Source organism: Ambystoma mexicanum, chromosome 8 (genome assembly GCF_040938575.1).
Source record: "Ambystoma mexicanum isolate Mex_15411 chromosome 8, UKY_AmexF1_1, whole genome shotgun sequence".
NCBI lineage: Eukaryota > Metazoa > Chordata > Amphibia > Caudata > Ambystomatidae > Ambystoma > Ambystoma mexicanum.
Window position 1 is genome coordinate 632,930,082 of NC_090929.1, and position 27,250 is coordinate 632,957,331.

The window sequence follows — 27,250 nt, forward strand, 5'->3', positions numbered from 1 at the left end:
CTACAAGCTCATTTAGAATCCAGCTGTTGTTGGGAGATTGGCAATCTGGCTTTCGTCTTTTAAGGAGCACAGAACAAACTGCATTATGGATCAAGGCTCACCAGGTGTCTTAATGCTCTTAGAACTCTTGGCAGTGTTCGATACCATGGATCATTCCTTTCTACACCAGAACTTCCACAATACAATTCAAGCATTGGATAAAGCCACAGCCTCAGTGAACTCATTTCTTAAAAATAGAATCTTGCGGGTGAAATGAGGATCCTTAGTCTCTGTGCCAGCTAAGGTACAGTTTGGTGTTCATCAAGGAGCTTGCATATTCTCCCTACTATTCAATTGCTACCTCAAACATCATCATGATATTCTAGTATATCTGGGTGTCACATTCCAAAATGATGCATATGATACTCAGAACATGTTCAAGTTAGAGGGTGATTCCCTCACTAATCAAATCAAAATTCAAAGGTATATTAAAAAATAGAATCTTGGAAACAAAGATCCTGCTTGTTAGCCTCTGCCGACATCAGACCAAAACTCTGCAACTATACTGCACATTTAGACTATCAGCTCATGCAATCAAGCCATCAAGAGCCATCAAATCTCTGGAGTCTGATGTGATTTAAACATAACCATGTCCTCACAAATAAGTAACATGCTGCTCTCTACTAATCTGCAATTGATCTTACTCAGACAAATCCGACCTTCTGAGGCTCATTGTTCTACCATGGCCAGAACAATCCTGGGAGCCAAGTTAGATTATTGTAACTCACTTTACACAGGTGCCACTGAATCAACCTCTTTTTCACTCCAACTGTTACAAAACATTTCAGCCAGTATTATTAAAAACGTGTGCGCACATATAGAGATATATCTCCAGCTCTTGAATCACGCCATTGGCTCCAGATGAAATTAAGAATCTCTTCAGTTACTGACAATTGCACACAAAGCTTTATATCCTACCGCTCCAACGTACCTTGAAATGTACTTAGAATAGTATCTTCCACATCGCTCCACAGAGAGCACAATACCAGCATACCAAGACCATTGGCCATTACCAAAGGTATAGAATTTACTGAAGATCAGGAACCATTTTTGCTGCCAAATTATGGAGCAACTTTCCTCCTGATTTACGTAATATAGAAGACAATTTCCTCGTCACTAAAAATACATATAAATCTACCTGTTCCAAGCTAGTCACCCATCTTACTGATCTAACTTAGTAGTGGGCTGAGATATGGTTTAGTTGTAGCACCTAACATTCGGTCTTGTAGGATCCCCAAACAAGATACACTTCCTAAACTAAAGCAATGTGTGGCCGGAGACAAGCTTCAGGACTAGGTAAGTATCCCCAGGTCAAAGATCACTGCATCTCTCAATTACCCCAGCCACGAAATGGGGCAACAGGTGGAGATCCAATAGACACAACCTTTAAGCTTAGCGTCTGGCTGAAGCTTTTGTTCTAGTGGCCAAGGTCCAAAACCTAGTCAAGCCACTTCACCCATGAAATATTGTGGTGTATCATTTATTTCACTTGTATGATAGCAGAGAATCATGGTCATCAAATGACGTTGACATGAGTCATCTAAGGGGCATTTCAGCCTGTTTCATGTGCTATACGAATGATCAGCATTGCTATCATGTATGAAACAAACCTGTACTCTATTACAACGCCTGAATGAGATATTGTTTGTGTAGTGCACACTTAATTCAATCACTCCATATTGATCCTATTTTCGTATTGAAGGGAAATTATCGATATTTTGGTTGAATGGTTTGCACGGGATGACATAGATTGGTCAAGTGGGGAAACTGGTCTGGTTTGACAGTTTGCAATTTTCTAGGTTTCACATTATACATCATCCTTTTGCACCTTAAGGTTGTACACATATTGAGGACCTCTTTTTACAGGCACACAAGGCATGAAACAAATTCATACATGAATATAATAATAATAATAATAATAATAATAATAATAATAATAATAATAATAATAATAATAATAATAATAATAATATATGCCTTGGTTTAATGAGCACCTCATAATCTATAATGCAGAGATAACTGCTACACTTTGCACCCCATAAATAAAGAGTAGTAACAAAGATTTGAAACTGCCTTGGGTTTATGCTTTACTTAATGCCTCATTTCAATGCCTCACATCAGCACTTAACACCTCACATTAATACTTAACACCTCAACCAAAATGCACCACCTTGCCCATTCACACCCATTAATTTACTGTACACTTCACGCCTCAAAATAGCAAATGCTCAACAGCAGATGTTATTTATGTGTGCCAAATGGCTATTTACACAACTGGACCAGATCAGTGAAACAAAGTGTCCAACCACCCACAATAGGCCTCACTTGGATAAATCTACCAATTAGACGGTAGGAATAGCACAAAAACAGACACACCCTTATCTTCACTTTTCCATCACTATACAAAGAGCAGTGCATTTCCAACTGCACCTCATTCAGCTAAGAGTTCTAGTACAGGTACAGATGGCACAGCTGGAATAACAGCAGACAATCCACCAGCCTGCACCCCAGGACTGTCTGCAGACGGCACTTCACCCTGCACCCAGGACCCTATGCATGCAGCCATCAGCCTATTTATTTCATGTTATTGTTTAAAGCGCTGACCTAGTTCGAAAGCAGCGAAGTGCTTTGCAGGGTGTGGGTAGCCACAGTTTGGGTTGGCATTTTTTAACACCAGCACAGTACTGTGAGTTGCGATTTGTGGGACCATTGGGATGGGCCACATTTTGAGAATTGTGGGGGCATTCCAAGCCAATCCCCGGATTGAGTTCCAAAGGGTGGCCGTGTGAAAAGATAAGGATTGTTTGCAGGTCCTCTCTTTGCGGACGGGTTGTGTTTCAAGCCATCTGGTCGATTTCCTACATGAGTAGTGTGTGCCTCCAGATATGTGGATCTTAGCCGCTAGGTAGGCTGATGAGCTACTCATAACTGCTTTGTAGATGATACATGCAGTCTTGAACAGTATGCTGGTCTGGAGAGGAAGCAGTTGTGTAGTATGGGGGTGAATCAGTCAACTATCCACACACCCATAATAAGCCACACTGTAGCGTGGTGGGCTGCTTTTAGGGGAGACAAGTGAACAGTTGGGAGCCCTGTCAGGAGGACACTTCCCCCATCGATGGTCAAGACCACAAGGGCCTGTACTACTGTCCAGACGTGCTGTGGTGGGATAAATGGTCTGCTTTTGTGAAGGGTGGGGATTTGGACCAAGGCTGTTTGGGCCTTCTTAGCTATGTGTTTCTGGAAGATCAGGCTATTGTCAATGGTGAAGCCGAAGGATTTTTTTCTGCATCTGAAAGCTGCCATCAAATCATTCTAGGCTGATGTCATTTAGCCATTCTTTGACAATTTTTTTTTTTTTAGCTAGGCGTCTGATAAGGATGATTTCAGTCTTGAATGGGTTAAGTTTGTGTCAGGCACTCGAATTTAGGACAGGATGGTGACTCCCAGAGGCACCTTGTAAAGGTTAAAAGGATTGGTGAGAGGATGGAACCTTGGGGGACTGCACAGGACACTGGGAGTATGTTTAGAAGGCAATATGATTTGATTTGAGATATTTATAACGCGCACACAACAAACTGAATCGTATCCATGCGCAGTTGGAATCCAAAACTGAGAAGCAAAAACAACAGTATGAATAGATATCGCTACTAGAAGAGAGAACCGTAACATAACCAAACCTACTTCAACAAGTAAGTTTTTAGACCTGAAGATTTGCAGGGAATCTGCCCTTCTTAAGCTAAGTGGGAGACTATTCCACAGTCTTGGTCTGGCAACTGAAAAACTACAGTCTCCTCGAGAAACACAATTGGTCCTAGGGATAATAGGTAAACATTGATCTTCCAACCTTAATGCCCTAGTCGGGTGATATTGTTTCAGTTTGTTTATTAGGTAGACTGGTGCCAGCCGATTTAAACATTTGTACTCCAGGCATCCAATTTTAAATTGTATGCATTCTTCCACCGCACCAGTGCAAGGATCGCCGAAGATCTGAAGTTGGCGTATTCTTGGCAACGCCAAAGACACCAGTCTTACTCCAGCATTTTGGGCTTTTTATAAGCGGTTAATCTGTTTGGCCGGGGCATTGGCCAAAAGTCAGTTTCCATAATCTAGTTTAGAATTGACATGGGCTCCCACGACCATCGCACAGTCGGGGTCAGGTACGCAAGGTAATGCCTGGCAGAGTTGACAGGAGGTGAATGTGTTCATCTGGCCACCTGGTGTCTGCCCAAGAGGTAAGAGGTAAACCAATTGAGGGCAGTGGCAGAGAATCCCATTCTTTCGGCAAGGATGGAGAAAAGGATGAGGTGGTCGAAGGTGATGAATGCAGCCAAGAAGTCAAGGAGGATGAGGAGGTTTGAGTAACTCTTATCCATGAATTGGTGGGGATTGTCAGTCACCTGGATGTTGGCTGTCTCAATGCTACTCTTGGGGTGGAACCCTAACTGATAATCATTTAGGAAATGTAGTTGTTCGATTTAGGTGAGTAACTGTGTAGTCACTACTTTATCAAACCTTTTGCCTGTAAGCAGGAGGTTCATAATGGTAGTCAGAAGCTTTGGCCTCTGTAATCAGAATCATGTGATTGGCAGGGAGAAATGTGAGGTTGGTGAGATCTTTCAGGGTTACCATTTTTGTTCCACTTTTTCTTTCGGGTTCTGACTGAGCGTTTGTTGGGGTGAGCTTGGGGGTGTGCCAAGGGGCGGGTGGTTTGGTCTTAGCATGTCTGGCTTTTAAGGGGGATGAGTGTTCACCAGTTCCAATGTAGAATTGTTGAATAATTCTAGGAGAACCAAGACATTCCTTGAGGTGGGAAAGGCTGCAAAGTTTGCTTCTAGCTCATTGAGTGGGAAGGTTTTGAATGACCAGCGCTGAGTGAGGAGGCGGTAAATCTGACCTTTATGGGCCGTCGTTGAGTGGGTGACCGACAGTGGGATACCGGCGTGGTTCGACTAGTCGAGTGGGATAGGGTCTAGGCCGGTGATGAAGGGGATGATGTATATACTAAATCTTCTGTGTTGCCTTTATGGTGCATGTGGGAGAGCACAATTTGCTTAAGGTTCAAGGATCCAGTCAGAGCAGAAAGCAAGCTTCAATTGTAGTTGCCACCTTGAGACTCAGGATGTTAAAATCTCATAAAAAGACATTTTTAGTGTGTGCTAGTTTGGAGATGTCAGTAATGAAAGAGTCACTAAGGGCAGGTGGTCTGTAGATGTGGTTGAATGTGATGGATTCTTTATGAGATGAAGGGGTCCGTCAGGTGAGTGATTCGAACAAGCTTGTTCTGGGAGAAGGGATGATAGAGCATGGCCTGTAAAACAGCCCCCCCTCCCCTTGCAGGGACCCATCAGCCACCACTCAAGTCCCCCCTGTAGCAGCTATCAGCCTGCAGGTTATGCGCCCCCATACAGGTTACCCTTCAGCCTCCACCACAGGCCCCCCAAACAGCCCATTAGCCTACACAGCAGGCCCCCCCACCGGCACTCCCTGTGGCTGCACCACAGTCCACTTTCAAGCTGCCCATCAGTTTGCAGCCCAAGGCTCCCTGCAGGCAGCCCATCATCTTATACCCAAGGCACCCTGCACAGGCAGGCCAGCACCCCAGGCCCACCTACATGCAGCTCATCACCCTGCACCCCAGGTCCCCCTGAATATATTCCACTTGACTGCACCCCAGAAGCCCCCGCAGGCAGCCCATCAGCCTGAACCACATCCCCATCCCCCACTGCAGAGTCAGAACAAGAGGAGGGGAAGAAAAACATCAAGACCCAACTCACCGAACAGGCCCAGGCTGTGCTGGCATAATCTCATAGAGCAGCAGGTCTTTTTCCCATACCGCCTGGACCTGCCCACCATCTACAGCCTCATGGCAGAAATTGAGCGCTACACTGAACCCAACAGGCAACCTGCAATATTTATCTTCTCTGTAGAAGCCCATTACAGCATGCCATTTGTGTCACGGGTACTTTCCAGCACACTGTGGCACTGGCACATGAGATCACCCAGCCATGCTTCTCCCCATACACTTACTGGTGTTGTCCACCATGATGAGATGAATGCATCACCACATTTACTTCCCCACTGACCCATTAGTCCTAACCACATGGAAGCCCAGTTGTACACATAGCAGACCTACCCAATATGGTAAGGGCTGTGAACTGTACACATGTATCCCATGTACAATCCAGGACAAGACAGCAGGTATGTCGAAACATATGCATTAAGCACTCCTTCAATGTGCATATGGTTTGTGATGCTGACCTGCTCTTTACCCAAACATGCCAGATTTCCTGGCTCCACCATGATCAAAGCAACTTGCCATCCATCATGGAGGGATTGCAATGCCATTCATGCTTGCTGAGTATCTATAAAAATCGTCATACCTTCAGCAATGCGTGCCAAAATCTATACCCTGCATGTGACCCACCCAACCTCACCCAACTGTGCACACAGAATACACATGGCTCTCTGAGTTTCTTCACAACATGAAGATCTGCAGAATGTAGTCTAGAGAGTAACACAATGGTGGAAGCAATGTCTGCATGTGGCAGGTTGGCTGAGATTGGAACAATAGATGGATGCACATATAGACCCAACTAATTTCCAGCCTTGCTGAGTATGATGTGTCTTGCAGAGTCCTGAGTCATCAAAGTGGGTCATTGGGGCTACCTTAAAAAAGGAGTTCAGGATGACATCCTCATCAGAGAAAAAATAACTGTAAATAACTGTACATTCAGTCTGTATATTGACTGTCTATATTTTACTACTGCGAACTGTATGTCCCTATATACTAATAACAGCTACATTCAATTTTTTGGCCATTACTTTGTAACCAATGTAACCTGTGTATTAAGCTGTATGACTTCTTGCTTCCTGCGCCCTGATACCCTCGGGTCTGGCGCGCATAATAAATATTAAACAAACAAACAAGTATACAATGGAAATTTGTGATTTGGCTGAATTTATTTGCCAGGATTAAGTAGAATTCTTCGTTCTGATCTTCCTAAGAGGTGGGTGTGACTCTGTCTAAATGAGTAATTATATGACTGTTTTATCAAGCACCCTGTTGGCACTGGTCTCTAAGCAAACAATGGCATATCCTAATAAAATTCATGAAAAATGGTTCGCCGGTGGGCCTAGACAGCTTAAAATCTGAATCTGTCCCTACGCACAGTGCTCTGTGTCTTTCCAGTGATGTTCATGCTTTATTAATCTTATTCATACATCAGAACACATTAAAGTGAGCCTGCCGATGTATATAAAGCATTGAAACCAGAAAATACATGTAGACTACTTAAAAAACATTTGGAAAGCAAAGCAGCACTGTTTTTCAGAAGAGATTTCCAACGCCTCAAATTTACAGAAATAGCTTTTCAAAATAATTTCCAAAACAAAAGATCTGACATCTCTGATGCAAACCATTACAAACCATTACCATCTGATTTAGATAACAATACGAAATACTCCACTGACCTATTTGTTTCCCATCAAACTGCTCACCTTGATCTCTCGGAATAACACCATGTTTTGTATTCAGTTCTTTCAAGCTCCCTCTTTAGATTTATTTGTCAACCTCTGTAATGCGAGTTTATTTTCAGGTTCCCTGCCCACCAAAGCTTTTGAGAAAATCTCTTGCAAAAGCCTGCTACTTCCTTTAACTGTTTATTTAGAGGCCACCCTCAACACAGGTAGTTCCTTCCCTCCCCAAGCTGTCACACCATAAACGGTTAATGTCAGTTATTTTACTCAACCCTATTTCAGCCTCCTATCATGCCCCTTGGATCCCTACCAATGAGCCAAGAATCAGGCCGGTGTACAGGAAATATATTTGTATTTATTTGAATTATAGGTAATAGAAATCACACTAAACTACACACTCCACCTTCTTTGTGGCTCACAATTAACTTCTTGTTACACAAATAAATCACACCAATGGGTTGGGAAAAACACACATTACAATACTTTTCTTTCTACCGAGTTCACTTCAAGAAATAATAAGCACTGGTCAATGACAGAATTCCATTTACATATGCAATGCTGTGCAATTTCGATTTTCCTGGGGGCTTAAAAGGCTAGCAGTTTAGTTTTACAAATTTGCAGACGCGCCACGGAGCTGCTGCAGCGGTGTTGCAGTCCTTGCTGTACGGAAGTCTTTCCTTGCTGGCTGTGGTTTGCTGAGGTGGAGCTTGCTTTGTTAACCTGCCCCACAGCGCGGAGCGTGCCGTGGAGCTGCTGCAGAGGTGCTGCAGTCTTTGCAGTCCTTGCAAGGTCTATGAGGCGCGACCGCTAAAAGAAATTGGTGCAGAAACATAAAATCCTCAAGATCTTTGAGTTGCGACCTCTGGTATATCTGTAGAGAAGGCGAGGTAAGCCCCCATTGAGAGAACACTCCTGTTGTAATTCATTGTGAAATCTTTGCCGATTTGCCGATTTGAGACCTACGGTCTTATTGGCTCCTCCGTCTTATCCAGCATCTTATCCAGTGGAATGTGTTTGCGAATATTGCAATATCTTCAAATGGTTGGGCAGGTTATCCATATTTCTTTAACTTTGCTCTAACATCTCGTACACTGCTCCACAAAATAAAGCATCCAAGAGTACACCACTTGCGTTTAAAATGTCAGGGCCCTGTACACGCGGAAAAGGAAAAAAAGAAATCCGTCCAGTCCTACCATGTTTTTCGCAGCAGAATATCTCCTTGACAATTTCCAGCTGTGGGTCGGAGCAACGCATGGGTTTCGAGAGTGGTGAAGCACCGACACTTGATAGACAGTTTAATACCTCGCCTCTGGCGAATGGGGCGCTGGGAGTCGGAGTCAGAGTGAACCCAAACAGCATACAGATTCATGAAAAACTAGGACATACGCTGATAGAAAACACCAAGTACACACTTGCCAGGCACAACTTAATCCAGTGCAAATAAATGGGCATAAAACCTTATTGCAACCATAGACCCAGACAATTGAACAATACAAAGTGCGCATAAATAAAACTGTAGAAGCAATACACAAGTTGTCGGAACATACAGTGAGAATTTCAGCATCACCAACACCATCACCAATATCACCATCACTACAAGGGCAAGAAACATTGATGGTTGAGACTGTGGAAAATGATTCACCCAAAAAATGAATACAGCAGATGAATGCAAAGAATGGTGTAAAGACTCTATATATGACACCATCGACGCCTATGGCGAGGGTGTTGATCTGGTATTCCTAGAAGAAGTCTTTACGAGACCAGACTCACCAGAATATGCTACACTAACTGGCACTATTAACGATCGACATTTAGAGAAACATCTTACGCCCATGTGGCAAACATAAGCGCAACAATGGCTAAACAAAGGAATACTTGCTCAGTGAACAGTATTTGCTAAAGTGCTCAACACCAACTACATTCAGACCAGTAATCATGCAAGAACAAATTGCATCAGAAGAGAGTGTTGAAATTCCAATGACATCAAGTGGAACTATGCCTGTGTTGAATATAAATCCATCAAACCAAACAGAAAGCATGAACAAAACCTAAACCAGTAACACTCCTCAATTCTCAAGACCTCAGAATACCACTTCGTCATTTGGAGACTCCTTTGAGTTCGATGCGCAAATAACTGGTCCCACATCACCAATACTAACAGCGCGCCAGTTAAGTGTTGCAGATATTGCCCAACTAGAATGCACGATAGTTGCCTCACTAGCAATTGGGCTAAATCCTTTTGTTAACCTCTATGAAGGCTTGAATGGGGTAATACGCGATCAAACAGTATGAATTGCATCAATGACAACAAAAATACAAACTATCAAAGCCTTCAGTAGTTGTGTTTAAATCCGGCTGGATAGAGAGGCTGAATTAACTTCACAATTGCAAACCATACTCTATGACCTAGCCAGAGGTGAAGTAGCTGAGAAGACGACGCTAATGTCAGCCATTCTGGAACTCCTTAATCGAACAAGACCCAAGAACGGGGATCCAACTCTTAAGCCAGACTCAAAGGTGCAGGAGATACTGACAAATAATAAACCAAATATGACCCCAAATAAATCGAGACCAATGACAACGTCAAACAGTTCAATGCAGGCCAGCGACATAAATATCGATCCAATAGTCACCAAAAGGGTTGCCAAACAGCTAATTCATCAACATACAGCTGGGGTATTGACAAATAATGACCAGGAGAATCGCATAACAGTACAAACAAAGAGACAAAATTGTCTAAAATGGATGGCGCTAAACAGAGAAATTCAATAGCGCCCAAATTAACTGGGACTACAACAGTTGGCATGGAAAAAACAAACTCCAGACCCTTTTTGAGTTTTGAAAAATCAAGCTCTTCTGGCCGAAAAGCTTCTAAAAAAGCATCAGTTCAAATGATGAAAGCAAAAGAATGTTGTCCTATAAAAAAACTCAAGTCGAATTGCCCAAGAGTGTTTTTAAGGAACTTAACTTTTCCTGACAAACTGTTGGTTGAAACCTCCAAGATAATGCAGATCTCAAAAAGCATGCGCCTCCATCTAATTATAATGGAGTATCATATGTCTCTGATTCAAATGACCTGAATATGAGTATACTGTTAAATCTATCCACCTACTCATTTGATAAGAGTACGGAACTGGCCGAGAACCTATGAGACAACACCTTTGATATCCAACTTGAATTAGATCCACAGCCACCGGCGATAATGAATTCTACAAAGATGAAATGCCTGCTGAATCGTAAGTATAAGAATGATTCTGTTGTGGTTGATCTTACTCAGACAGATTTAAGCTTCATGACATTAGAACAAAAACGAATGGCATTAACATTAATACATAATGCAGAACCATTAGATACAAATGCGGTGAAGCAAAGCAGTCCACAAGAAAACAGAGAGATGTTAAGATCAAGTTTACCATCAGAAAAAGTAGGCCCAGCCCCAATACAATTAGTACTAGAAAGAGTACTGACAGAGGCCAATGGTTTAATTAAGAACAGGTCTAACATCTTGAAATTACTACATTGCTCAACAGTTTTGATATATATCACTCCTGATGATATTAAAATCGTTAAATTTGTCATTGAGCTTCGAATGGATTGGGTGATCTTACATCCATACTCTCCGCTTGTGAAAAAATCCCACTTAGATGCAGCCCGAGACTTCTTACCATTGGGATTTCAACTCTCCAAAAAAGTGCTGCATTGGAATTATCACAAACGAGAAACATTAGATCTGGGAAACAACAAGATGAAAAAGGTTAACTTCCTAAATAAGCAGGTTACTATTAATGGCGAAGAAACTAGAGTGAATAACAAAACGGAATTTGAAAATACAGCAAGCAATAAAAACACAGCAGATTTAAAAATAACTTTTAAACTAGTGAGTGCCATACAAAGAGAAGTTAAGGCCACTCCAAATTTGATCTCCAATAAACAAGACATAGTGGATTGGTCCTGGCTAGCTGTAATATCTAACCTCCGAATGTGTACTTATCATTAAAAATACGTCTCAACATACAAGATATCACCCACCTCTTGATTTGATTTCTCCTGGGGGTTTGTAATATCTGTGATTGATGAACCCCTTCACTACCCGCTCCAAGAGTCGGGACGTAAAGGAGCCCCCAGGGAAAACCCCCAACGGGGAAAAAACCCTTTGTTGGGCTGCTAGGGTTTGTAGAATCCTGAGGACTGCTGGGATGATGTGCCTCAGCCACTGGGTCTTTCGGTAAGATGTCAGTAGAGCAGGATACTGAGATGCAATATGTAATAAAAGAAGTAGAACAGTCAGCACTAGAGAGTAGAAAGGAAGGCTAAACAGTGTATAATAGAGCAGAAAAAGGATTACCTCGATGTCAACTGGCCAATCCTGAATGAGATGTTTAAAGTAGGTAGAGGCTGACGCATAATCTCAAAGAGCTATAGAAAGACAAGCGGGTCAGTCTAAAAGGATTGGATTCATGGCTTCTGTTCAGAAACACGAAGATAGCTCCTCTTACCGGCTGAAGAGATAACCGGATGGAAATACCTTTTCCTGTACTTCCGGGTAGAATGTTCTACTTCTTCCTGTACAATAGATATAGTCTGGAGTGCTACGGGTCAAAGCGTACACGTAATATAGTCAAGGATAGGGAAAAAATTAGGTGGAAGCTTATCAGAATATGTACGTTGCAACGTACCTAAAAGAGCTCCCGAAGAAGCTAGCACGGTCAGAATCAACAGGTATTGTGACGGTTAGAAAACAAACAGCTGAAAGCCCTGTGTTACGCTCACCTGGTTCCACGGGGGCGCCACCCAGCAGTTGGGGTTCAGGTGTCCCTCCTTGCGATGCCCAGATGCGACCAGCGGATAAGTTCTGCCTGAAATACAGGTAAGCGATGTTCAGGGCTAGGCAGCCGGAGTAAATAGCCTCCCAACTCCCAGTAGATCTGCGGCCCTTCTGGACTTCTCCTCACCTTGTTTTAGATGTTGGCGGGTTCTCCGTCCTGCTGTCTTGGCAGGGGCGCGTTGTGCTTGGTGGGCAACGGCGATCGAGTTGCTTCACTGATGCCAGCCCGTATTAAGTCTTTTATGTAGGTCTTATTGCTGTGAATATTGCTGTCCTTGCATGCCTGTTGAACTATGTCTTTTGCTTCCTTAGGTACACGGAAGTCCAGAATGTGGCAAGGTGGAATCTGTGTTTCGCCGCGAAGTATGGGCGTTTTGGAGCGCATTGATGCGGTGAGTAGGCGCTATGCGCTGCGCTTAAGATGCCTTGCCTTTGCTAACCTGTTATCTTTTCTTCTTCACAGGTCGCAGTACTCGGCCGGAGTTTGGAATTTCCAAAGTGATGCTGATCGAGGAGCAGCTGGTGAGGTAAGCCTTTCAGCAAGGTTTGTAATGTCTAATGTCTTTTTTCTCTTACAGGTCCGTCGATCCGAGCAGCGCTGGTTCCAGAATGATGATTGGGAGAGCTGCGGATCGCTGGCAATGAAGTTCAGGTAAGCTGTTGTCTTTTCTCTTGATGTCTTTTCCTTTTTCTGCAGGTGCTGTTATTCCGAGGTTCGTGGCTGGAGATGAACACGGTGAGCGTTACGTTGCAGAAATGCAAACTAACGCGAAGCATGTCAGTCCATTCGGGTGTGGTTTAAATAGCTTCAAGAAAGAAGTCCCGGTAAAATAGTCCCCATGGTACCACTCCCAAAACACTATACTGCAAGCCTGGTTTCAAGGAGCCAGGTTATGTGGATGCTTCCACATTGACTGGCATCAACAAAAAGTAGTTCCCAAGCACAAGTCCATATTCAAACATGAGCCTGGCGCCAAAGGTGCCAGGACTGGCCCCAAGAAGGCCTAGGCTGCGAATTCTTGGGCTTAGTGGTGACTGGGGTCAAGACTCTCCCTGGCCCAAAGGCTGGCTTTGGAGTGTGGGTCATGACACCCTGTTAGTCCGTCTGGGAAGAAACAAAGGAAATAATGAGCTGGTAAGTACCGACAGCACTAAGAGGTAAAGAAAGCAAGTAGGATTAGATTATGAATGAACCTACGGAGCGTAACGCCACTCAGGACGAGAGAAGCAACGCCCGTTGCCGCCGGTGAGATGTCTGGATATGATGTGCGAAAGCCTGGGGGCGCGGCCAACAGTTTGTTGGGATCCGGCAGAAATGCTAGAGCATTGCAGGTTGTTCCGTGTTCCGACATACTAGAGGAACAACCCGGAACAGCTCGCGCAATGTGAGAGAATGGATAGGCAGACCAGTTAACTGAGTTAAGTGTTACACTCACGGTTGCCTTAGCAGAGAAGCAAGAATAGTTACAACAAACGCTCAATGGCCAGACCCCCATTTCTTTTGGATCATGGAATACCAGAGTATTTAAGCACCTTTTTATTGATGACTCATGGAATCCCAGTGGCTTTGGCATTATATGCTTACAGGAGACATGGCTGTTAACTAAACCCATTTGTGAAAGGCTTTGATCTCCACTTGATCTCTGCTTTAAACACAAAGGTGTTAGATCTTCCTCTGGTCTTCTTACAATGATAGAGTTAAGTGTGACAGTATGCCCCCTCTTAGGTCTAATCCCTCCTGGTTTTCCAGGGTGCCTCTGATGAAAAGGTTTTATCAATTGTGGTGCATGGACAGCAGATGTAGGTTCCCAGGTTCGATCCGATGAGGTATAACCTTTCCAGTCAACTAGATACTGGAGCCTCCCACGATGTGTACGGGAGTCACAAATGCCTGAGACTTCATACTCAGGGCCTGTGGGTGTTATAACTGGTGCGGGCCGGGTGGAAAAACAAGGATGGAATGCACTCCGTTGGTCTGGTTTCAATTGAGAGACATGAAAAACTGGATGTATGCGTGCCCATGTTTTAGGAAGCTTGCGTTTAAATGCTGCAGTTCCCATGGCAGCTACCACCCGGAAAGGACCCATGAATTTAGGCGAAAGCTTAGAGGGTCTGAGATGTCTGGGAAGGAATCTGGAAGATAGCCAAACCCAATCCCCAGGTTTCAGTCCTGGAGCAGGGGTTCGATGTCGGTCAGCAAACCGTTTCACTCTGTCCTGGGTATGTTTCAGAGCTTCTTTAGCGAGGTCTTGGCAATGATGGATTTGTTTTAGTAAAGAATCCACATCAGGAATTTTGTTATCCTGTGTTCTCTTCTCTGGAAATGATACTGGGTGAAATCCATAGGTACAGTAGAACGGAGATGTTTTTATGGCAGAATGATATGAGTTATTGTAAGCATACTCTGCAATGGGTAACACTTCCTTCCAGTTGTCTTGAGCAGCGGAAATGTAATTCCTTAGGTATCCTTCTAATGTCTGATTGAGTCTCTTGGTTTGGCCGTTGGTTTGTGGATGATAACCTGAATTTAGGGCTCGAGTGATCCCCAATCTATGGCAGATATGTTTCCAGTACCTGGATGTATACTGGGATCCTCGATCCGAGATTATAGTTTCGGGTAAGCCATGTAGGGGAAAAACCCAAGAAATAAAGAAAGGTGCCATTAAGGCTGCAGATGGTAAGGTAGCAAGTGGTAGGAAATTAGCCATTTTAGTGAAAGAGTCTACTACTACCATAATGGTAGAACATCCTCCTGAGGGAGGTAATTCGACTATAAATTCTGTAGAAATTATTTGCCAAGGTCGTGCAGGTATCGGCATCTTTACCAATGTCCCAAAAGGAGGATGTGTGGGACTCTTGGACTGTAAACAAGGAGGGCAAGATTCCACATAACTGCGAATATCGTCCTTCAGAGATGGCCACCAAAAGTATCGAGAAATTAACTCATAAGTGGTAGCATAACAACGATGGCCTGTAGTTTAGAATCATGGCACATGCCAAGAACCTCCCTTTGTAGTGATTTGGTTGGTATGTATGCTCAATCACCCCTGAAATAACACCCTTCTTTTCTGCTAAGGGTGACTTGTTCCTTTTTAGTAAGTGATTTTAAGGCGGAAGGGCCAGAATGTTGTTCCAGATGTTGTACAAAATCTGGGGACTTGACCAAACTCATTGCCAAACAAGGAAAAATCTGTTCAGGTCTAGTTGAAAGATTGAGATAACTGTCTTTACGGGACAAGGCATCAGCTTGTAAATTATTCCTCCCAGGAATGAAAGTGAATACAATTCTGAAAGGTGAAAATAATGGGCCACCTAGCCTGTCGGCTGTTACAGTACTGTGCATATTGGAGAAACCGTAAATTCTGATTGTCTGTTCTTACTTCTGTTGGATGTTGGGCCCCCAACAGTAAATATCTCCATTCTTCGAATGATCTTTTAATAGCTAGCAATTCTTTTTCAAGAACGGTGTAATTTAGTTCTGTCGGTGAAAGAGTTTTAGAAAGATATGCGATGGGACCTTCTACATCCTGTTCATCTTTCTGTAAAAGAACTGCTCCAAAAGCATACTGAGATGCATCCGTTACGATGATAAAACCCTGGGATTGATCCAGAGTCTTCAATATAGGTGCTGTGTAGAACTTTATTTTTAGCGTTTCAAAGGCCTTTTGTGTCAATTCGGTCCAGAGATAAGGAACCCCTTTCTTCAGAAGGTTGGTAAGGGGCTGAGTCAGAGCGGAGAAGTTGGGTATGAAACGACGGTAAAAGTTGGAAAACCCCACAAATCTTTGAATATCCTTGCATGATTTAGGAATGGGCCAGTTTTGAACAGCTGTGACTTTTTCAGGATCCATGGCAATTCCCTGAGCGGACAAAATATACCCCAAGTATGTTACCTTGGGTTGGTGAAATGAACACTTTTTGAAATTACAATATAAATGGTAACTCAGTAGTCTACCTAGTACTTCTTTAACATGAACTTTGTATTCGGAATTATTCTTAGAGAACACCAGAATGTCATCAGGGTAAACTATGACGTAATGAAGCAATAGATCCGAGAATAGATGGTCCATAAATCGCTGAAATTCCGCTGGGGCATTAGATAACCTGAATGGCATGACTTGATTGATATTGAAAGTGTCCAAAAGGAGTCTGGAAGGCAGTCTTCCACTCGTCAACCTTTCTTATTCTGATCAGATGGTACGCGCCCTTAAGATCCAATTTAGTGTAGATATTAGCTCCTTTGATGGCTTCCAAGATATCAGTGATCAAAGGCATGGGGTACCTATCTGGAATGGTGATCTTATTTAACCGTCTGAAATTTATACATGGCCTGAGTTCCGTAGAGTTTTTCTTGGGAACAAAGAAAGGGATGCTGCTGCCGGTGAGGTGGATTTGGTTATTAATCCGTTCTTTAGATTTGTGTGTAGGTAGTCTCTCAAAACTTCCTTCTCTGAAGTAGAAAGAATATACATCCTGCCAAATGGTAATGGTTGTTCCGGGATGAGATCGATGGCACAGTCATCCCTCCGCTGAGGTGGTAATTCAGTATATTCAACCTGGGAGAAGACTTCAGAAAATTGTTTATAATCTGTTGGGAGACTTGCTACAAACTTAAGCGACGTAAACTGCCTGGAGGTAACTTGCATAGAGGCTTCAGCGTGAGGATGATTCTCTAAAGACCCCTTCTCAGCGTGTCCAATAAAATGAGTTAAACAGAATTGTGAACACAAAAAGAATGAACCAGCCGTCCAGTTTATAAAGGGGTTATGCTTTCGAAGCTACGGTAATCCCAATATAATGGGATAATGAGCAGCTTGTATGATGTCCAAAGTAATGATCTCCTTATGAGTCGCAATAAACATAGATAATGGGCAAGTCTGACTGATTATAGGGCCAGATATTAATGGGCTGCCATTGACACTTTCTACTGGAACAACCTCTGCCTTGATCGTCCTGGGGATATGGTGTTGCATAACCCATCCATCATCAATGAAAATACCTGCTACGCCACTGTCCAGTAAAGTTAATACCTCAGGTAGAATATGATATCCAAATTTCAGTATGACACGCAATACTAGCATATTCGTTAAATGTGGATTACTGCCTTGAAAGGTTTGCAAAAGGGTGGAGGAACCTGGATGAGACACGGGATCCAGGACCGCTGTTCCTCCTACGGCCGGGCGTTGGCATTTCCTGATTTTCTTGGAGGCGTAATCGGACACTCTTGTACCATGTGCGTGTTTGAACCGCAGTGCATACATAGTCCATGTGACCTTCTGCGCGCCCTTTCCTCTGGGGGTAGGGGCCCTTTCCCTCTTGCCCCTAACTGCATTGGTTCTTCTGAACTTGTCCTTTATGGGTAGAGACTGGAGTAGAAAAGGTACGAGTGAATTTCTCTTTACGCCTTTCACTACTTCTTTCCTTCAATCTGTAGTCGATCTGCATAACAAGTGTAATAAATTCAGTCATGGATGATGGACGAGGTACTCTAGAGATCTCGTCTTTCAACTCCTCCGATAGACCCCTCCGGAATAAGGTTACTTGGGCATCATCTGACCATGTGGATTCACTAGAGATTTGTTTGAATCTGGTAATATATGTCAATATATCCTGATTCCCCTGTCTTAAATCTAACAGATGCTCCTGGGTGGCGATTCTTATTTCCTGTCTTCCGAACATCATTTTAACACTGTTACAGAAGGCAGTGTGGGAGTCAAGAATGGGATTATTTGTTGTGACCAAAGGGGTTGCCCAGGTGAGAGCCGGACCCACCATTTGGGATATCATATATCCAACTCTATCTCGGTCAGTATGAAAAAAGGCATCTTTAAATGAAAACTGAACGGAACAGGTGTCGAGAAACTCCTTAATCTTGTGCGGATTTTCATCAAACTGACCCGCTGGCAAGGGCCCCGGAGGAACTTCCGAACAATGAGGTACTCTATTTGCAACTGCCTGTTGAGCAGCATATTGGGCTGCCTGTTGCTGATTCTGTTGGGTTTGCCATAGGTTGGCATTTTCCTGCTTAAGGTTCTGAACCTCTGCAGTCAAGGATTGGACTGCGGTTATCAACTGCTGGATCTGCTGGTCCATGATCAATAAGATACTTGTATGTTGACCCTTAGTTCTAGGCCAATCATGCCTTGCTTGCTGTAATATCTAACCTCCGAATTTGTACTTATCATTAAACATAACTAGCAACATACAAGATATCACCCACCTCTTGACTTGATTTCTCCCGGGGGTTTGTAATATCTCTGATTGATGACAAATGAGGTTCCTCCTAGGAACCCCTTCACTACCCGCTCCAAGAGTCGGGACGTAAAGGAGCCCTCAGGGAAAACCCCTACGGGGGATAAACCCTGTGTTGGGCTGCTAGGGTTCGTAGAATCCTGAGGACTGCTGGGATGATGTACCTCAGCCAATGGGTCTTTCTGTAAGATGTCAGTAGAGCAGGATACTGAGATGCGATATGTAATAAAAGAAGTAGAATAGTCAGCACTAGAGAGTAGAAAGGAAGGATAAACAGTGTATAATAGAGCAGAAAAAGGATTACCTTGATGTCAACTGGCCAATCCTGAACGAGATGTTTAAAGCGGTTAGAGGCTGACGCCTAATCTCAAAGAGCTATAGAAAGACAAGGGGGTCAGTCTAAATGGATTGGATTCATGGCTTCTGTTCAGAAACACGAAGATAGCTCCTCTTACCGCCTGAAGAGATAACCGGATGGAAATACCTTTTCCTGTACTTCCGGGTAGAATTTCCTACTTCTTCCTGTACAATAGATAGAGTCTGGAGTGCTACGGGATAAAGCGTACACATAATAGTGTCAAGGAAAGGGAAAAAATTATATTCGATATATAGGTGGAAGCTTATCAGAATATGTACGTTGCAACGTACCTAAACGAGCTCCCGAAGAAGCTAGCACGGTCAGAATCAACAGGTATTGTGACGGTTAGAAAACAAACAGCTGAAAGCCCTGTTAGTCCGTCTTGGAAGAAACAAAGGATATAATGAGCTGGAAATTACCGACAGCACTAAGAGGTAAAGAAAGCAAGTAGGATTAGATTATGAACGAATTTACGGAGCGTAACGCCACTCAGGACGAGAGAAGCAACGCGCGTTGCCGCCGGTGAGATGTCCAGATAGGCTGTGCGAAAGCCTGGGGGCGTGGCCAACAGTTCGTTGGGATCCAGCAGAAACTCTAGAGCGTTGCAGCTTGTTCCGTGTTCCGACATACTAGAGGAAGAACCCGGAACAGCTTGCGCAACGTGAGAGAATGGATAGGCAGACCAGTTAACTGAGTTAAGTGTTACACTCACGGTTGCCTTAGCAGAGAAGCAAGAATAGTTACAACAAACGCTCAATGGCCAGACCCCCATTTCTTTTGGATCATGGAATACCAGAGTATTTAAGCACCTTTTTATTGATGACTCATGGAATCACAGTGGCTTTGGCATTATATGCCTACAGGAGACATGGCTGTTAACTAAACCAATTTGTGAAAGGCTTTGATCTCTACTTGAACTCTGCTTTAAACACAAAGGTGTTAGATCTTCCTCGGGTCTTCTTACAATGATAGAACTGGGATGTGATTTCACACTCATTAAAATTATCTACATTAATCCGTATATACAACTTTTGATTCTAAAGTCGAAGCAAAACTGTATGAGAACTTTGTCCATAATTGCCCTTTTCATCCTCTATTGGAACTCTTCTGGAATTGATGATCTTATTTTTCTAAAAACTGTGATTTCCTTGATAGATAATATGTGTATTCAATTTGATGATCCACTCATACTTTTATGTGGGGATTTAAACATAAACTGCACGTACAAAGATGGCTCAATTATTGAGACCGCTATGTTAGCAGGGAAAGCAAAGTTATTGATCACTGAATTGAATGAGCAAGATATTGTAATGGTGAATGGCCAGACATGTGGCAATATACCTGGGGGTGTTACATCGTGTATAGAGGATCCTTGACTGCCCGTCTCGATTACTACGTTGTGTCTGGTGACCTTCAGCGATGGGTGAAAACTCTTGAATATTATCCCAATGGCTCATACTGATCACCATCTACTCAAGGAAGATCAATTTGAATTTGAAAACACTCTTGGGTACTGATCGAAACACCCTTGATTATCCAAGAGTCCTCATATATTTCCAGAAACAACATAGAGATCATAATAAGAGAGAATTCAAGAGTCTAAACCTTGCAAATTATCAGGTGAAACAGACTAAAAGAATCTTAAGAAGAGATGTACGGAGGATTGAATATGTTGCAATAGAAAATAAGGTCCTGCTGAAAAATAAAGGCGCCAACAATATAGAAACTAGTTGATTGCTACCAAAGCTCAATGCTTCCAAACTGATGCAGAAATAATGATGCATAGTCTAACTAATAAAAATGCAAGACAGTTATGGTTGCTTTTGAACAATGCAATACGCATCCATTAGCGACTGCTATCCCAGCAGTAACAGATGCAAATTGGATATTTCATTTTAGTGAGCTATTTGCTGAAATACCTCAGGACTTGAAATTCTCTATGAACTCGACCAATTCTCTGTGGCCAAATGATTATAACAAAGAGGCAATAACCAACTTGATTAGGAAATTAAATCTCTCCACAGCCGCTGGGCCGGATGGCCTAAATCATTTTTTAATTGGACAAAATCCAGAGGAGTGGGCGGAATTCTGTTTTGTCTTGTTTAATCAAATTGGCCAGACTCATCGAATTCCAGATTCTTGGAAAATAGCAATAATCATACCAATTTTCAAGATAGGATAAATCCTAAAAACTACAGACACATAGCCCTTCTTGATTCTTTGGGTAAGATTTAAGCATCAATCCTATTGACCCAACTAAAAAAATGGGCTTTATGTGCAGGAATTCTTGATAAAAGGCTGGCGGTCTTCTCTAAAGGCATTGGAACAAACTTACATGTGTTCTTGTTGAACATATTAAAAATAAATGCTATAACAACACAAAAGAAAATGTATGTAGCCGTCACTGATTTAGAACAAGCGTTTGACACAGTCAATAAAAACAAACTTTGGCAAAAATTGAATAAATGGGGCTGTCCGCCTGAGCTATTAGAAGCAATAATAGGATAATACTCATCAACCTCAAGAAGGATAAAAATGTTGCGAGAAGGCCACCTGACTCCACTGATTAAAATACATTGAGGTGTGAAACAAGGGTATCCATTAGCCACAAAATTATTTGTCCTATATCTATCTGACAAGGCAGTCACACAAAGAGAGGTAAGAGCATTTCCCCCTAAAATATATGACCAGGATTTTCAGTTGGCACTCTACGCGGATGACCTGGACATGATGCTCCTAACTCCCATTGGACTGCAATGACAGTTGGATCAAATTAATGCTTACATCAAGGGAAATGACATGAGAATAAACATAAAGAAAACAAAAATAATGATTTTGGAAACTAAAAGGGGTAGAATGAATTGCAAATTTAAATGGACACTCGATAATCAAATATTAGAGAAAGTGGAATCAATAACTTATTTGGGTGTACTAGTGAATTGTACCTCTAAAGAGAAAATTTGGGTAGAATGCATCATAGGTCAATGCTTGTGCTTGGCTAATCCGACAACTCTGATCTTAAAGACATTTGGGAAATTCACTCTAATTCCAGCATTGTGTTCTATAAACAAAAGGTTGCACCAATCTTAACATATGGAGCAGAAACAGCAATCATGATTCCAGAAGATTGTTGGGATTTGACTGAAGGCCAATTTTGGGAGAAAGTCCTTCATTTACCACAGGCTTTGCCGATATCTGTAATACGGTGCGAATTAGGACTATCATTTCCTAAATCCTTGATTGAATGGCGCAAAATAGATTCTTATCGGAAGTGTATCGAAAAAGAGGAATTATTGCCCTTCGAGAGACTAAAAAACAGAGACGATACCAAAATAGACCGAGTGATTGATGAATGGAAAATTGAGTGTCAAGATTGTATTGACACCTTCAATCAATCCAAGGAAACCTTACTATCAATACAGATAAGAACAAACTGTGTAACAAGACTGAATAAACACTCCGGTGAAGAGAGGCATGTATAAAGCATTTCTAGACCTTTCCCACGAAACAAGAGCTTTGAACAACTGCCGAGATACTTCGAGAAATTCCCGACCCTTAAACATTGAGAGATGTTTATGCGTCTGAGATTTAAAGTTTTACTGACTAGAGAGATTCTTGGAATGGGAAAGCTAAATATTGATGAAGAGCCTACTTGTAGATTTTGTGCAACCAATGGAAAAGTAGAAACCACAAAACACTTAGTAACTGAGTGTGAGAGTCTTGCACCTGAAAGACAGAGAAGCTTCAGTGACCGCAGACTATAGCTCACTAAGTGTGGATGAATGTTGGGATTTACTACTAGTGGGTGAAAAACCCACTATCAACCAAGCAGTAAGGAATTATCTAAAAGATGTTTTGAAAATGTAAGATTCAATATTGAACAAATGCACAAATTGATGAAAATAAGAGTGAGACGCACCCTTTTTTTTACCTGTCTCCCGCCTTTTCTAATTTGAAGCTAAAAGATGTCCTGGGGGAATAATGAAATATGTTTTCTTTTAAAGAACTGTGCATATGTGATGTAAACTGTGAGATGTTAAGGTAGAGTTAACAATTGATTTAATGAAAGGTTTGCAATAAACCAAACATAATAAAAAATAATAAGAATAATATGTGCAAATGCATACGGCAATTATTATTTCACCCACACTTTTGCTTTCAAATAAACAGTGTGATTTAGCAGTTTGTTTTTCAGACCCCCTCCCCCATTTTGGTTTGTGTTTAGGAAGTCCTACAGAAATATTTGAATGATTTGGTAATTTTTGATTTCAGAACACCCTCCACTTAAAGGCCTATGTTGGGGAAGCTGCATGGTAAAATGGGGAGGATTTCTATTTTAGTTTTGGTTTGGGAACACAGGCACCCCTCTTCCTAAAAGAAGTTGGGTTTAACAGGCAAAATAGGATTACCCAATTGCACTAATGTCTATAGTTTTCAGCGCACACCGGGAATGAGCTTGGTTAATTTCAAATTTGAACAAAAATCACCCTGTATTGTTCTGCCAAGGGGAATTACTTAAATTAATATTTTTTTAGTTAAATAGGCTACGGATCTACACAGTGTTGCCCTCTCCCCCCCGCCCACTGCAAAGTGAAAGGTTTTAAGGCCTGCAGATTCCACTACCTTTTGGTTACAAAAGGCTCAAGTCTACTTATATTGAAAACCTCTGTTTAAAGTACAGGACAGCAAGCTGCTTTTCAGGACCCTATGGAAAGGTAGGGCAGTTGTCTGGTCACTCCACTCTCAAGGATGGCCTCCAGCTCTCCACCTCTTCTCAAGAAACCCACTGTCGATCCCTCCTGCCTGGCTAACTATCGCCCAATCTGTATCACTCCTTTTTTGGGCAAATTCCTGGAAAAGCTTGTCATCTCCCAGCTTAATCTTCATTCTGATTCTGCTGGCTGTCTCCATGACCATCATTCTGGCTTTAGAGCAGCCAGAAACACGGAAACCGCTCTCCTGAACATCCGTGAAGACCTGCTTGCTAACCTTGATTCTAATTTCCCTTCTGTCCTCTTCCTACTCAATCTCTCTTCTGCCTTTGACAGGGTCAACCATGCCATCCTGCTAAACTTTCTTGGTTGCCTCTCGCTGTCTTGCCTGCCTACTCTAGTGTCCTTCTCTAGTACCTCCCCCTCTCCCTTCCACCTCTCTCCTCTCCCAACTACTCTATGGTGCTCTCTGTCTCTCCTATCTTCTCTAACTGCTTCTCTATTAACTATCCTGCTCTCCTCACTAAATCCGGTAGGAAGAAGTTTAAAAAGGACATTTGGTCTCCAACCCAGGCCTCCCTATCACTAACACCTACACCAGTGCCACCTCCAAGGAAACTCTCACCAGCATCCTCTTTGTTGTTCCTTCGCCAGACCTATGGAACCTTCATATGGTCTCTGTGCTCTCTCCTTTCTCCTCTCCTCCAATTAATGGTGGCACGCATTGGGATGCCTTCCTGGCCTCCTTCCATTCCTCTAAGTTCATCATTAATGTTTACTCGAATGGGACCGTCCTGGTCCAAGGCCCTCAGGCCAACCTTCTCCTCTTTGATAGACGCTTCCTGTGCCTCATAAATTTCCTTTCTTCTCCTGCTTCCCCCTATACCCTTTCCGCGGCAACCTCACCTCCCCCTTCTACCTCCTCCTTGGCTACCTTGCCTTCTCCTTCCCTCCCTGCCCTCTCTTGGGCTCCTTCTACACCTCCAAAGGGCGTACCTCTGACCTGTACTCCTCCCCGCAAGTCCTTCAAGGATGGCAACCTTCTCCATATTGCCACTCTAAACTCTTGCTCTGCTGTCAAACACTCCTCTGATATCTGCCGCCTTCTGGAAGAACTTGACCTCAAAGTCCTTGGTCTCACCGAGACATGGTTCACGGCCAGCTCTGTCAATAGCTTTGACACCCTCCTACCTGACGGCTACAAGATCCTCTCCACGCCCAGGTCCAACCGCTCTGGGGGGGTGTAGCCCTGATCTTCCCCGAGTGGATTCCTGCCTCTGTCACTCCTACGCAGTCCTACTCCTTTTTTGAATGCCTCGTCTGCAGGCTCTCTCTCCCCCCTAGCCATTCCCTTACTGTGGCTACTATCTATCGGCCACCTGGTCAAATCTCCTCCTTCCTCTCTGAGTGGGCGGACCTCTTCTCCTCACTTGTGGCCTCAACTACTCAACTGCTCCTTCTTGGAGACTTCAACATCCACCTGGATGTCTCCTATCCTCCCTCTGTACTCTTTTGTGACCTCTGTGACTCTCTCTCACTCACTTCTCTCCCCTCTGGCCCAACTCAATCTGCAGGGCACACTCTGGATGTTCTGATCTCCTCAGTCCTTCCCCTCTCTGTCCCTCTCTGCTCTCCTCTCTCCTGGAGTGACTACTTTCTCCTCTCCTCCCACCTCACCCTCCCTACCCCTCAGGCCAAGCCACTTCCATCACTGCCACCCACCTTCTCGGTCATCCGACCCATGAAGCGCGTGTCATTTGAGGCTTTCGTGCCACTTTCTCTCTCCCTCCTCCCTCTTTGGCTGATTTTCACCCTGATACAGCCCTCTCCACGCTCCACTCTGCTATATCTGATACTCTTGATATCCTTGCCCCTGTCATGAGAATCCACCTGAAGCCCAAAGCCAAGTGCAACTCCTGGTACGACTCAGACCTTGTCACCCTAAAATGCAAGTGCAGGGTGGCAGAGAGGAAATGGTTTGCTTCATGTACACCCTCTGACAAACTGGCCTACCGCCTGCTCCAAAGGCAATACCGGCTCTCTGTCTTAACCAAGAAGAGAGCTCATATCCAAGCCCGCATCTCTGCGGCATCTAACAACTCAGCTGAACTCTTTAAAATCTGTAAGGAACTGGCCAATCCTGCCGCAGTGTCTACCTCTCCTGTCCCTTCCCAGGCCCTCTGCATGGCACTGGCTTCTCACTTCATCTCTAAAACTCACTCTCCTCCTATCCTCCCCTCCCTCTACTCCCTGCTCCTCCTCTGGCCCTTCTGCAGCCACCTCTCCTCCCTCCTTCTCTGCCTTTCCCCTGTTCTCTGCAGACAAGTTTTCTAGACAAGTATGAGCTATGAAAGTCTCGTCGAAACAGGTTCACCCCTGTTCCTTCAAAACTATCAAGGACCACATGGACTCCTTCCCTGGCTGATTTCTGCAATCACTCCTTCGCCACTGGAGTCTTCCCATACCCCCTGAAGCACTCCCTTGTGTACCCTCTTCTTAAGAAACCCTCTGCCGACCCCTTGTGCCCGGCTAATTATCACCCAATCTCCGTCACTCCCTTCCTGGGCAAGCTCCTGGATAAACTGGCCATCTCCCAGCTTAATCTACACTCTGAATCTGTTGGTTGTCTTCATGACCATCAGTCTAGCTTCAGAGCAGCCAGAAGGCTGCAAATTGCTCTCCTGAACATCCATGAAGACCTGCTCTCCAACCTTGACGCTAACACCCCCTGCGTCCTCATCCTGCTTGATCTCTCTTCTGCCTTTGACACTGTCAACCATGCCATCCTGCTCAACCATCTCTGTGATAACCTGGGTATCACTGGTCAGGCTTTGGCTTGGCTGACTTCTTTCCTCTCTGACCGACCCTCCCAGGTCCAACTTGGGTCCTTCCTCTCCGCTATCTTTTTCTCTACCTGTGGTGTCCCCCAGGGGTCTAACCTCTCTCCCTGGCTGTTCAACCAAATCCTGGCACTCCTTGCCCACCGCATTGCCACTCTCTGCCCCAGCTTTCAGTGCTATGCTATGACACCGAGCTCATGTTCAGGCTACGCTCTGCCTCCTCCTCTCCTTCCCTCATCTCTGACTGTCTGTCTGCTATCCAGGAGTGGTGTGCCGCCAATGACCTCTGCCTTAATGCCAGTAAGACTGAGATTCTCCTCATTAGCACACCCGCTCCCTCTTTTGCTGTAGCTCTCTGGCCGGCCTCTCTTGGCCCTCTTCCTGCTCCCACCTGCAAGGCTAAAAACCTGAGGGTCATCTTCAACTCCACACTCTCCTTCTCCCCTCACATGTCTGATGTCTCTAAGAAGACACACTACCAGATGCACCTCCTCAGAGGTATTCTTCCTTTCCTCTCCTTCCCCCAGAAGATCACTGTCTCCAGAGCTCTGGTTCTCTCTAGGCTGGACTATTGCAACAGCCTCTTTCTAAATCTGCCTGCTTCTACTCTCCGCCCTCTGCAACTTATCCAGAACAGGACTGCGAGACTTGTCCTTGGCCTCAAGCCGAGGGATGGTATCTCTCCAGGACTGAAATCTCTGCACTGGCTCCCAGTGGCTGTGAGGATTAAGTTCAAACCCTCTGC